Consider the following 12,120-nt stretch of genomic DNA (forward strand, 5'->3'; position numbering starts at 1 on the left):
TCAGTAGCCATTCCCACAGGTTCCCTGATGTCCTCCAAGCATCCAGTTCAGCTACTTTCTTCTGCAGCACCTTTGAAATCATTAACACAGCACTGTTAAATGGGTGCCAGTCCCAGGTGGGCAGCACAGCCTGGCACCGTGGCACTGGCCCAGCCCCTATGTGCTGTTTGGCAGCTCATGGCAGGCCATGGCTGTGCCCCAGCCTTGGCTCCACTGCAGGTGTAGGAAATGCAGAGAGCAGTCATGGGCTAGGGGCACAGAGCTGAGCTGGATGGAGGCTGGGTGTTCCCCTTGCCCAGATTTAGTGAAGAACCAGCGTCCCTGTGACAGGCACAGTTCCTGCTCGCACACTTCAACCACAGCATCCTGCAGACAAACACCAGCCACAGTCACCTCCCCACTGCCACCATTCTACTCAGTGTCCTCGCAGAGTGCCTCTGCTGCTGAAAAGCACCTTGCAATGAGGAACCCCAAGGCTGGGAAGGATCTGAGCATGGGACTGCCCAGAAGTGTGTTACTGCTTTTCCTTCTCTTTCTTGTCCAGTGGACAGTGATCCTGTTTTTCCAGCAGCCCCACTGCCAGCTGCAGTGGCCTGGCAGGCACAGTGACCCCGAGTGATTATTTAATAGCGGATTGTATAACAGAGCAGGGCAGACATTACATTTCTGTCTCTGACCTCAGCCCTGGGACATCTCCCACCCATAAAACTTCCAGTCTAATCTTTCAGACCTTAGAGGAGCAGCCTTAGGCATGTGACACCATCCTTCAGAGAGGAGTGACCAGTGGGGACCAGGTAGCTCTGGGCAGGAATGGGCTGCCCAGCACCTCTCAGTCCCACAGAAGGGAAAAGGGAGCCTAATGCTCCACAAAGACTCAGGTTCGGAGCCCAGACCCTGCTGAAGCACCCAACATGACCCTGCAAAGTCCCTCTGCTCCTTGCTATTCATCAAAATGGAGCACTACACTCGCCTCTCCATTCATAGCGAGCTGTTTCAGCAAGGTGAAGATGGATGAGCTGGCCTTGAGCAGGGCAAGCCAGCTCCGCCAGCTCCCCTGGGTTCCAGCCACACAGCCTCTGGAATCTGGGAGCAGCTGAACCCCTTGGACCTACTCCAGTAGGGGTGGACAGTGCCCAGGAGCCAGTGGAGAGGAGCCCGCTGCTCTAAATAGTCCAGAACTCAGGACATGCCAGCCTTGTGCTGGTGGCATCCCCAAACTGTGTTGCTCTTCCACGGGGCTGAGGAGACAGTTCAAGGCAGTAGGCTGTAGCCCTCAGTGGTCCAGGAGGATGCTGCGGTGTTGCAAGGAGATAGGCACAGGCAGGCCTTGCTTATCAGTGCTGGGCAGGTGCCAGGTGGCTCAGACCCATCTCATCCAGAAATCCATCAAAACCAGCTTCTCCTGAAGCTTACTGGAGCAGACACAACAAGCAGCTTGTTTCTGAGCTTGACTTCAGCATGTCCTGGCTCTAGGCATTCCCTTTCAGCGGGACTTGGTGGGTGTGAACAGCCTCTCCAGGATGAGCATGGATCTGCTGGAAGCTGAAGGGGACTAGCAGGGCCACCAGGCTGGTTGAGGTCAGGAAACATTGCCTACAGGGAGAGGTGGAGACAGCTGGCTTGGTTAGATGAGGAGGTTGGGGGGATTTAGCAGAAGTCTACAGTGACTTGGCAGCTAGAAGGGAAGATGAAGCTGAAGCCTTTCCAGGAGGTAAGTCAGCCTGGCTGGTTCAGGGTGTTAGGAAAAGCTCCTTCCCTTGAAGGGTGGTGCAGCTCTGGGACGTGCACCCAGAGTGGAAGGGTTTCCATCCTTTCAAATTTTCCAGCCTTAGCTGCTCTGGCCCAGCTTTGGCAACAATCCTGCTCCAAAGGCTGGCTGAATCTGAGACTGCCGCAGGCCCCTTCTCACCAGCACTTTCTTTCAGAGGCAATTCTACCCCAAACTGAGCCAAAATCAGCCTCCTGCCTTGAGCCATTTGTGCCAACTTCCATCAGACACTGCTCCTGTACAACTTACCAAAATGTACCTGCTCAGGGGTGCAGCAGTGCAGAGAGGATTTTACAGCAGCCTGAGCTTAGAAGCACACAGTTTACTAACAGCCACAGCAAAAGTAAGTCCAAAGGGCAAGATCAGAAAATCCAATATTTAAAATCCGTGACTCATTCCACAGCTGGGCCAGGGAGGCAGCTGCTGCAATGTGGGTCTAACCATTAACCAGGGGGCTAGAGGTGTGATGCCCTCTGAAAAACAGGGTGCTGTGCCTGAGGTCTGTGTGTGCCAGCACTGGGAGATGGTGTGCAGCAAGGCACAGGGATGCTCCTGCAGAGCCCACTCTGAGTCTAAAAACTGCTACCATGTCTGACTCCTCTGCACTCTTCAGCAGCAGCCAGCTCTCAGAACTCACCTGAAACTGTGTCTGACCAACTCCTTGGCAAGGAAGAAAAGAATAGGAAGGTACATTAATGTATTTTTAATAGGTCACATAAACAGTTATGTTCTAAGGTGCCTTGCAAACAGGTGACACAAGATACCAGTGCTTCCACAGAGAGGAGAGCCAGACCTTTCATGCAGAAAACATTTTGGTTGTCTCAAAGGCAAATTGTCCTCCCCTTGGAGGAGACAAATCTCAGCTGGAAGCAGTGGCTTCCATTTGCTAAGAGGATTTTTATTTTTCAAAGCTGGTCTATTTCATTTACAGGCAATGGAGAACTGGATGGGAGCAGGTCTGTGGATCTTTAAAGCCTCCTGTGCCCGCCTGGTGCCTGCAGTGCTGCTGCTGGCAGGGACAGCCCTGCCTGGCCCTCACCCCCCTGGAGTGATGCAAGAGATGCCTTTGCACTTTGCCTTAGTAGGAAAGTGGAGCTGGCAGCAAACCCGCCTGGGAGGCAGCGCAGGAGGCTGGGGGTGAAGGACCAGAGCTCGGTCCCCATGGCAGGGTGGGTGACAGCTCTGGGCAAAGGGTTTGCCCAAGGAGTGTCCGGGGGCAAGTGCTCCCTTATCACACACTCACGGGGCTGTGTTTACCAGGCTGCTCCTCCAGCTGTCTGTCAGCTGGAGTTTCTACCCTGCTCAAAGGGCAGGGGCTCACAGTGGATTTTGCCATGTGATCACATGGATCCAGCAGTGCCCAAGGCCACGCTGTGTGTTCCCCATGTCACAAGGATGAGGGGTGTCCTGGCATGGAACAGGCTGAGATCCCGGGCCCCGGGTCTCTCCCAGGCCAGCAGGACAAGTACCATGGAGTTCACTGCCTAACACAGCTGTGGGAGTGGGAATGCCAGCAGCTCCCCTGCATTTTCAGGCTACTCCTGTACCCAGCAAGGCAGCAGAGATGGCACAGAGAGCACCCCAGAGCCTGGAGAGAGAGGGCTGCCAAAAATACCAAACCAAGGTTGGTTCTTCTCCCCACAAGTATTACAAAATCCATGGTTGAGTTTAAACATTGAAGAGTCTGTGACCTCTGGCTCTAGGCAGACCCTTGGAAACACGTGCCCCAGCCTGAAAGAAAGCATAAACAAAAGAAGAACCCAAAAGGAGCAAATCCAGAAGGAAAGCATTGCAGGAACAAGCCCAGCTGAAGCCAAGAGGGGAGGGCAAAGGAACAGCTTTCCAACAGGCACAACTACACAGCTGCTCTACGACTGTTGTAACATTCCTCTCTGAAACGCCATCTAAAGCAAATTTTTCTTACATGTAATGAGGACAGAAAACAAAAAGAAGGTGGAAAATTCCCAAAATAACCAGCATGGTTAATGTGGTATCAAAACAACTGTTTTGCTCTGGGTAGAAGTGGACTGTCTCCAAGTTTGAAGCTGCCCCCACCCTCTTCCCAGGAGTTAAGATAACACTAGGGAGTCCAGAGAACAGCCAGAGCTTGACAGCACATAGCTGGCAGGATCAAGACTTTGCCCAGCTCGTGCTTTAGCCCGTGGCAGCCTCCACTAGTGTTAGGGCTTTTCCTTCACCTATGTCTTCCTTCTGCAGCTCATCATTATGGAAATACATGCCCACAGCCTCTCCCTCCCACCCCAGTCTCCCTTTTGAATCTCCCACTTGTTTTGCCAATGTGTCAGCGGCAGTAAAGTCCCTGAAGGCCCCACCCACCCACACACTCTATGGTCTCAGCATCCTTCCAACCCAGCCTCACCTTCTGATTTGTGTGTGGTGAGAAGGGGTGTCTCTACCCCATGACCATCTGAAAACAGGCTCCTCCTTAAAAAAAGCCACCAGAGAGATCATCAGGTAGGCTGGGCTTGCTGCTCCCTCCGTGGGGGTGAGCTCCAGACAGAGCCCGCAGGGCATGGCTCAGGAGTGGCACCATCCAGCAGCCAGGCAGGAGCCAGGGAGACAGTCACAGCCCCACCTCTGCCATTATTTCCCTGGTGCCCCCACTGTGAGAAGTGGGAGAAGCAGAGCCCGAAGGAAAATCAGGAGGAAAGGGACAGGACCCAGTCCCACCCTCTCCCTGCATCTCTTTTGTGAGCACTTTGAGGCAGATGTCTCACCCCTCCAAGCTCCACCTATGCTGCTGTGGCAGTCACTTTTTCATGCCTTTCACTGCCTCATTACATTTATTTAATTACTACTCCTCAGGAGTAGCATTGCTTACATCTTTGGCTGTTGGATCCTTTTCCATTCTGTCCCCAGTGGAAGCAATCACACTTGCAAGATCTATTCTTGCTAAGCCAGGCTGCCATTTATCCATTATTATTGAAGTATCAAAGGCATTTGCACATGTTCAGAAGCACACTAGCTCCCTCAAGGAGGAGGGATGAAATATCACCTCTTGCCTGATAAATTGCTTACACAAGTGGAACCAAACCCAGGTTTCTGGATTATCCAGTGGGGCTCTTTTGCAATGCTGCTCTTAGGAACAGGGTTGTGGATATGTCTTAGCTCACACCCCAGAGCTGGTAAGACTGCAGAAAAGATTTAGACATTGAGTTTTCCACCTTGGCTGCCTCTTCATCAGCCAGAGGAGATTCCAACGTCAAGGATGGGTTTCTGCAGAAACAATCTTACACGCTGCCCTCTCCAAAGCACAGCTCTGTTTAGCCACATATGTTCTTGGTGCCCTTGACTGTGCCCTACACAGTCTCTCTCCTCACCCACAGACAGCTCAGCAAATTCTGGAGTGGCCATTCTGGTGAATGACAGTCCAAACTCAAGCACCTGGGAGTCCTTCTGCACATCTTGGCAGGTCCTTGAGGGTGATCCAGTGCAGACGCTGCAGGACAGCATCCCATGACCTCACACAGCCCTCTAGCACGAGTCAGATCTACTTCAGAAAGTTTGTCTAAGATTTCACTGTCCCCAGTTCAGCAGAAACCAGCACAGCAGTCCCCGATGCCCAACTCGAAGCCAAGGGACATGGATTTCTTGCTGCCACCTGCTGTCCCTTATCAGCAGGGCAGCCCCTGCCCTGCTCCCTGCCAGCTTTGCCCCAGAGCCCCCACCTGGATCCAGGGACGAAACAGCAGGACCCAGTGATCCTGTCCCCCAGCCCCCGTTCCCTGGGAAGCACTAGACAGACCCAGAGCCTGGATAGGAACAGAAACACAAAAACAGGGGTCTCTGTGTCCTGATTCTCCTGGTTACAAAAGGACACTGCAAAACTACAGTTATGCCTGATTGTCTCCCTGGAAGACACAGACCTGGGAAATAGTGGCCCACCTTTGCTGTTAGCCAGGACAGGCCCACAGGAGAGCTTCCCCCTGCTAACTCAGTCCATCGCAGGGAGGGAGAGAAGGCAACAGCTGCAGACATGGAAGAAATGAATGAATGAATTAATTAATTAATAGTAATAGTAGTAATAATAATAACAACAACAACATTATATATGCCTGCTACTTTGAAATATTAAGTTTCCCGCTTCAATTGATAGAAAAGTAAGTTGAGTGGATGCCAGGACACATTTCAGATGATCAGGTGTCTGGTCCAGCGATGCAAATCAGGTAGAATGCTGCAGAAACCTGACAACAGCAGACCTGCAGGTGCTTGGTCTTGAAGGACCCTGCCCTTTCCTCCAGGGCAGCCTTCTGTATTTCAGATAAACAGGGCAACCGAGTATTTTATCACCTGGGCTGTGCCTGGCATAAAAGGAATTTGTGACTACACATCATCTAAGGCAATTTTTTCATTCTTTTTAAAAATATTGTATCATTTATTTTTAGGCAGAACTATAGGCCCTGAAGGGAACTAGGAGAGGGAGGAGAAGCAGCAGTCTGTTGTGAAAGGTCTGCAGAGATGTAGTTGATAAATGTGGCAATAGCTGCCTTACACTTCACTGAGCTCATGTCCTCACTCTCACCAGACTCCTGGCACAAACTGGCACCCCCTGGCCTTACAAAGCCCTCCAGGCAAAACTCAAGCACAGGTAGGTTATTTAGAGTCACCTCCACACAATGCACAACCAGTCCAGTGACATTCCCCAGCAAAGTCTGGACTTGTGGGAGGACAAGGACAGCCACTTGGCTGTGTACCTGTGAGGACCAATGCAATCTCCAAGGTCAAGCAAGCTGCATGGGCATGCTGCAGGGACAAGCTGCTCCATTTTATTAAGAAACCAGGAGGAACTGGCAAGGAAACACGGAACTCAAAGATCCTGGGCCTTATGTATTCATCATGGGCAAGCCAGGTGCCACAGAGCTACCTTGTACCGAGCCCAGAGCTATCAAAACTGCATAAAATCCATTTTGCCACAATCAATCTATCAGACACCTGTGTGTAAACTCAACCAGCCTGGCTCTGAAAGCTTCTCTGCTTTACAGGCCAGGAGCACAGACACTGGTGTCCGTTCTGTGCTGCTGCCACAGCCAAGAGCCAAAGGTGTGCTCATGTTCCCCCTTGCTCCTTTGCTCAGGTCCCTGTTCACAGAGCAGATAAAAACACTATCTCCCAGGTGAACACAGCTCAGCCTCTCCACCCACCCTTCCCCCAGATCTCAGCAGGGAAACTTGGACTAGGTTTGGAAAGGACACAAAGCAAAATGCAGTTGTTATCAGCTTGGCCTCTGTGTTGCACAGCCCTGGGTACAAGGCTGATTCAGGGTTATTGGCAGGGTGTTTGGCTAAAGGTAAACAGACTCCTCAGCAAGCTGCAGGACAAGTGTGGACAAGTGTCTGAGCTCCCACTGAAACCTGGAGCACTGGGCAATTTGTTTTTAGGGCTCTTTTGCCCTAAAATCTAAGAGTAAACTCCCACCCTCCTTGGCTCAGGAGCCAACCTCACAGCTGGCAAGCCTAAGCTCAAACCACACACAGAGCTCAAAGCAGGCACTCAAGTGAGTGACTCTTTGAATACTGATCTTCAGAGTCTTTAACAGGAACCAGGCTAATGCAAAGTACAGGCAGTCCCACAGGGACTGGGGAAATGGGGAATATCAGCATCTCAAGAGGACTACAAGATAGAAGCAGCTTAAGTGCTTGCAAAATGGCTTAAGAGCAGCTTCACATGGAAAGTGACTGCTGCTTAAGCAGTTTAAAGACGAGCCCCTCTCAAACATTGGTCAGCTATGAGCAGCTTAGTGCAGGAAGGGCTCCTGCCAAGGCTGCTGGGATGGCAGCATGCCACAGGAGAGAAACAAGTGTCCCCTTGGAGCAGGAAGCCTCACCCCACACACATTCCACCCAAGAACGTGTGCCATCCTGGCCTCGGAGCTGCTCTGTCCTCCCTGTGAAAGGAGCCTTGTCCTTCGCCCGATGTTCTCCGGAAAGATCCACAAAGCAGAGTTCCTGGAAAGCTGAGTCTGCTTTCAGAAATAAAAGGAAATAAAATGAAAAAAAATTTAAAATAATAAAATAAAATTTAAATTAAATTAAAAATAATAAAATAAAATCAAACACATAAAAATTAAAATAATTTGTAAATAGTTAAATAAAATAGAAATATATAATAAAATAAATAAAATAAAATTTAAATAGAAAAAGAAAAAATTTAAAATTATAATACAATAAAAAATAAAGTAAAAATTAAAATTTAAAAAATACAAATTTTAAAATAAAATAAAGTAAAAATTAGAAAATAAATAAAATAAATTTAAAAAAAAATTAAAACTAAACTAAACTAAAATGTAGGCTGTGCTGACAGTCTTAGGCCAGGAGCTCCAACTCATTTCTTCCTGCCAGTTTCAAAGAGTAAGATTAGCTTCTGTTGTTCTTGCATCCTTGAATATCCCTGACCTATTTCTTGGGAATTTTCAAATTGTGCAGAAGAACAGGCTTCGTTTGGAAGCTATGGGAGATAAAGAGGAAAGCCTCCATTTCTTCTTTTTTTTTTTTTTTTTTTTTTTTTTTTCTGCAATGCCAGGGTCATCAAAGCACTAGAGCACTGGAGGTAATGGCAGGGGCAGATTGAAGCAGCACTCAAATGTGAATGATGTGTTATTTGCCTTGTGAAGAAAGCAAGAAGAGCGGAGTTGCACTCAGCTGTGAACTTGGGGTCCACATACTTGAAGACCTGGTGAAATGTTATTTCTTCATGAGAGAAGCCTGCCCTTCAGACTACTTCAGGTAGGGATGTTTTTATTATTATTACATGAAAGAGTTCAAAAAAGCAAGACTACAGAACATGTTACTTTGAAATAAATCGATAGCTTAGTCCTAATCTGGAATCCTCTGGCTAGCTCTCATTGCTTCCTGTTAAAAGGACACAAAAAGGAGGAGTTAGGGGCATATAAAGGATCCTTATGCAGGCACAGACAGGTCTTTGCCCATTCAGCAATAAAAAAGATGGAAAAAACACCACAGAAATCTTGGGCAAGGGAAACATATTTAAGTGTAACTAAAATACTCCCATTTGAGCTCTATCCTCAGAAGTCAGGAGTTTGTTTTGGATTTAAAATGCACCCCAAGAAGATAAGAGAACTAGAAGTTCAGTAAGTAGGATTCCCACCTTCAGCTACTGAAGTTTTAGGTTACTGTGGTTCAATCAGAAGCCATGCAGCAACTTCAAAAAAAGATTACCAGGTCACTGTCTGACCAGGCTATTTCTTAGACACTTCTGAAACCTTTTGACAGGATGCTTATCTAAAGCTCACTGATTTAATCTGATTTAGCAGTTACAGTGCTGTGGTTAACAGAAGAGAAAATAGAAGCATAATCTATATTACATGCAAATCCCTGCATCCATGCCATTCCATTTAAAATGGCCAGAAGTTTGCACTTTGCTGATAGAGAAAGCATCACCAAAATACAAACTGTGCTTCCTCAAACATCCAAAGTCTATTGTATTAAGAGCCTAAGAGACAGAAAATTTAGGATTTTCAGTAAGAAGCACTCTAATAGCTTCTGGAGGCTTATTTGACTACTACCCACTTGAATTTTGAATGGAGCACAAACAATTTAATTTTTTTAGTAGCTTGAAGAAAGATGAAACCACAAATGGAAAGATGGCAAGAGAAAATAAACAGATAATGGCTTATATGAAATTGAGTAATTACATCCTGCATTGTGCTTCAACTGCCAACCTCAGCCATCCCCCATCCTACAATCCCATTCCAGTATTTCATTCTGAATACTGCTATACTGCCCCTGCCAGGATTAATCTGTTTTCCGGGATCCCAGATGCTTCGGAAAAGAGGGTTAATTATCATGCCATAGTTGCTGGCTTCCTGGCACATTCCTGCAGGTCTCACTCCCTTGCATGAAGAGCCACTCAGGCTGCAGCTGCTCCATGAACACCAGAGAAGGAAAAGTTAAATAAATCATGCCAGAAATTAAGACCACGCTTCAGCAGCTGCAACAGCGAGAAGGAAGAGCAGGGAAGCCATCTGAATTCATGTATGGCTCCAACCCAGGGAGCTGGCTGGGAAAGGCCAGGACAGGAAGGCTTGGCACAGGGCAGATAAAGCTTTCTGAATACAAGAAAAGGGACTGAGGTTACTTCCTTCAGAGAGCCATGGTCAAAGCACAGCACAAGTAATCTGGCTGCATTAGGTTCCTCCACATCCTGTGAGAATTACAGTCCTTGGAGGAAGAAATCCTCTGTTTTTAACAGAGAAAGGCTATTTTGCATTAGGAGACTAAAAAGAACACAAGTATTTTGCTCTTTTAACTTGATCATGCAGCTGTGTAGAAATGGATTGACCCTTTATCAAATCAGATGCTTTAGCAGTAGAACTTGGGGGGGGGGGGGGTCTCATCATCCCAAAAACGCTGAACACCTATTTGGTTCAGGTTATTTTTATCTGACTCTGGTTTTAAGGAAACCAAATGGCAGCCTAGAAACATCACATTATCACAGAAGCAAGCACATCTGATCACCTCTCCCCACAAGTGATTAATGGTGCAACTGAGAAGATATTTGAATTTCACAACAAATCAGTCATGCAGCATACTTCTCTCTGACTGGTTAGACATAAAATAGACACAAAACCCTGTAATGGCTAAAAAACCCACTGGTAGCTACAGATGTGGGAATGCAAGGTATTTACAAAAAAAAAAGGAACACACAAAAGAATCCCAAATATATTTAAACACATCCCTGAGATGAAAAAAATAATTGAGCAAAAAGTGTTCATGTTCCCAGACCTTGATGCATTATTTAACGGAAGAGACTGAATATTTCCTGCTAAGCCACCAGCACATTCAAACAAGTTCAAGAGCTGTTCACAAGAAAACACACAGCAGGAAAAGGAACAAGTTGCATTTAATTACAACAAAAGGGTTTCAGCCAGTAACAAGCCAGCTTGCCCCAAACATTATCCCTTTCTAAAAGTCAGACTTGGTGACACCGCATCCAGTTATATCATTCCTTTCACAAAGCAGGACACCCAAACATGACCTCCACATTGTGTTTTAACTCTTCTCTTTCATCACCCCAGCAATACACTCTTATCTTGCTGTGGTGGTATAGAAAGTCAAAAAACAACTCTTCACACTTCTTGCATATAAGGAAAAATAAATATAAACAAGAATTAGGGTATCGTGAGAAGAGGAACAAATCTCTCTCTGAACACATCTTTACCCCAAACAAAAGGTGATCAATTGGAAAAAACAAACAAAACATCACCAAAAAACAAACCCAACAAAACAAACAGTGGGACAGACATGAAGACATTACATTGTGAATGACAGCTGCTTACAAGCAGGGAATGTGCATAGCAATGTTCAATGTTTTGCTTGTGTGACTTAGGCAAGAGACAGGAAAAAAACAAAACCCTGCATTAAGAGACCTTGAAGGTTTAATTTTAATCTAACAAGTATGGTAATACCACTGCCAAATGAGAGACAAACTTCACTCCCTATGGAGCAACTGATTCCCCACCTGCCCCACTGTTTGGGCTCTGTTCTAAAGAGCAAGATTAAAGGTGAACACAGACCTCGTGTGGAAGAAAACCAACCTCATTCCTTCCTGAGGACAAGCATCCACTCTTGTAGGCCCAAGAGAAAACATTATTTTCTTTTAACAGCAAAACACCAACAAAAAATCTTTCCTGTTCTCATGAAGACATGAATAAGATGATTATTTTGTGGAGAAAGAAGCTTGCACAATTCTTCATTCTCCTCTCTCTTCTGCCTTACATGTTATATAGGCTACTCATTTTGCATACGGGCCTTCCAGCTGCTATCAAGTACTCTATGATGCACCCAGAAGCATGCTCCATTTGATCTGGGAAGACACAGGAAAGATGCCTTTCACCTGAACATCTTGGGCACTGAATGCTGTGATCCACTGAGGAAACCAACACATTAAAGTGCATTTCTTTTTCTTTTTTTTTTGTTTAATGAAACCTGAATGTTTTAAGGGTCACTCATCCCACACTGCAATTTGAAAACAGACTGTTTTTAATGCTCAACTACAAACTGACTTCTGGAACTACATTAACACAACTAGCAATGGAAATTGTGACAGAAGAAACAGGGTTCCACAGAACATTCAAGCTGATAAAAGAGAAATGAGAGGCTGGGAGAGATCTTTTACAGTTAAAACACTAAGCAGCACAGAGCATTTCACCAGCAGCAAGATAGGGCACATGGACTTCTGCACTGGAGCTGTCTAGAAGCTCTTTCTGGGGAAAGAGCACTGGAGCTGAAAGAGTCTCAGCAGTGCCCCTAAAATGAAAGTCTCATTGCTACCTCACAGACAGGAGGCTGGGATTATTCCAAACCCTGTGCTGA

This window comes from Fringilla coelebs (assembly GCF_963513975.1).
Source record: "Fringilla coelebs genome assembly, chromosome: 3".
Taxonomy (NCBI): domain Eukaryota; kingdom Metazoa; phylum Chordata; class Aves; order Passeriformes; family Fringillidae; genus Fringilla; species Fringilla coelebs.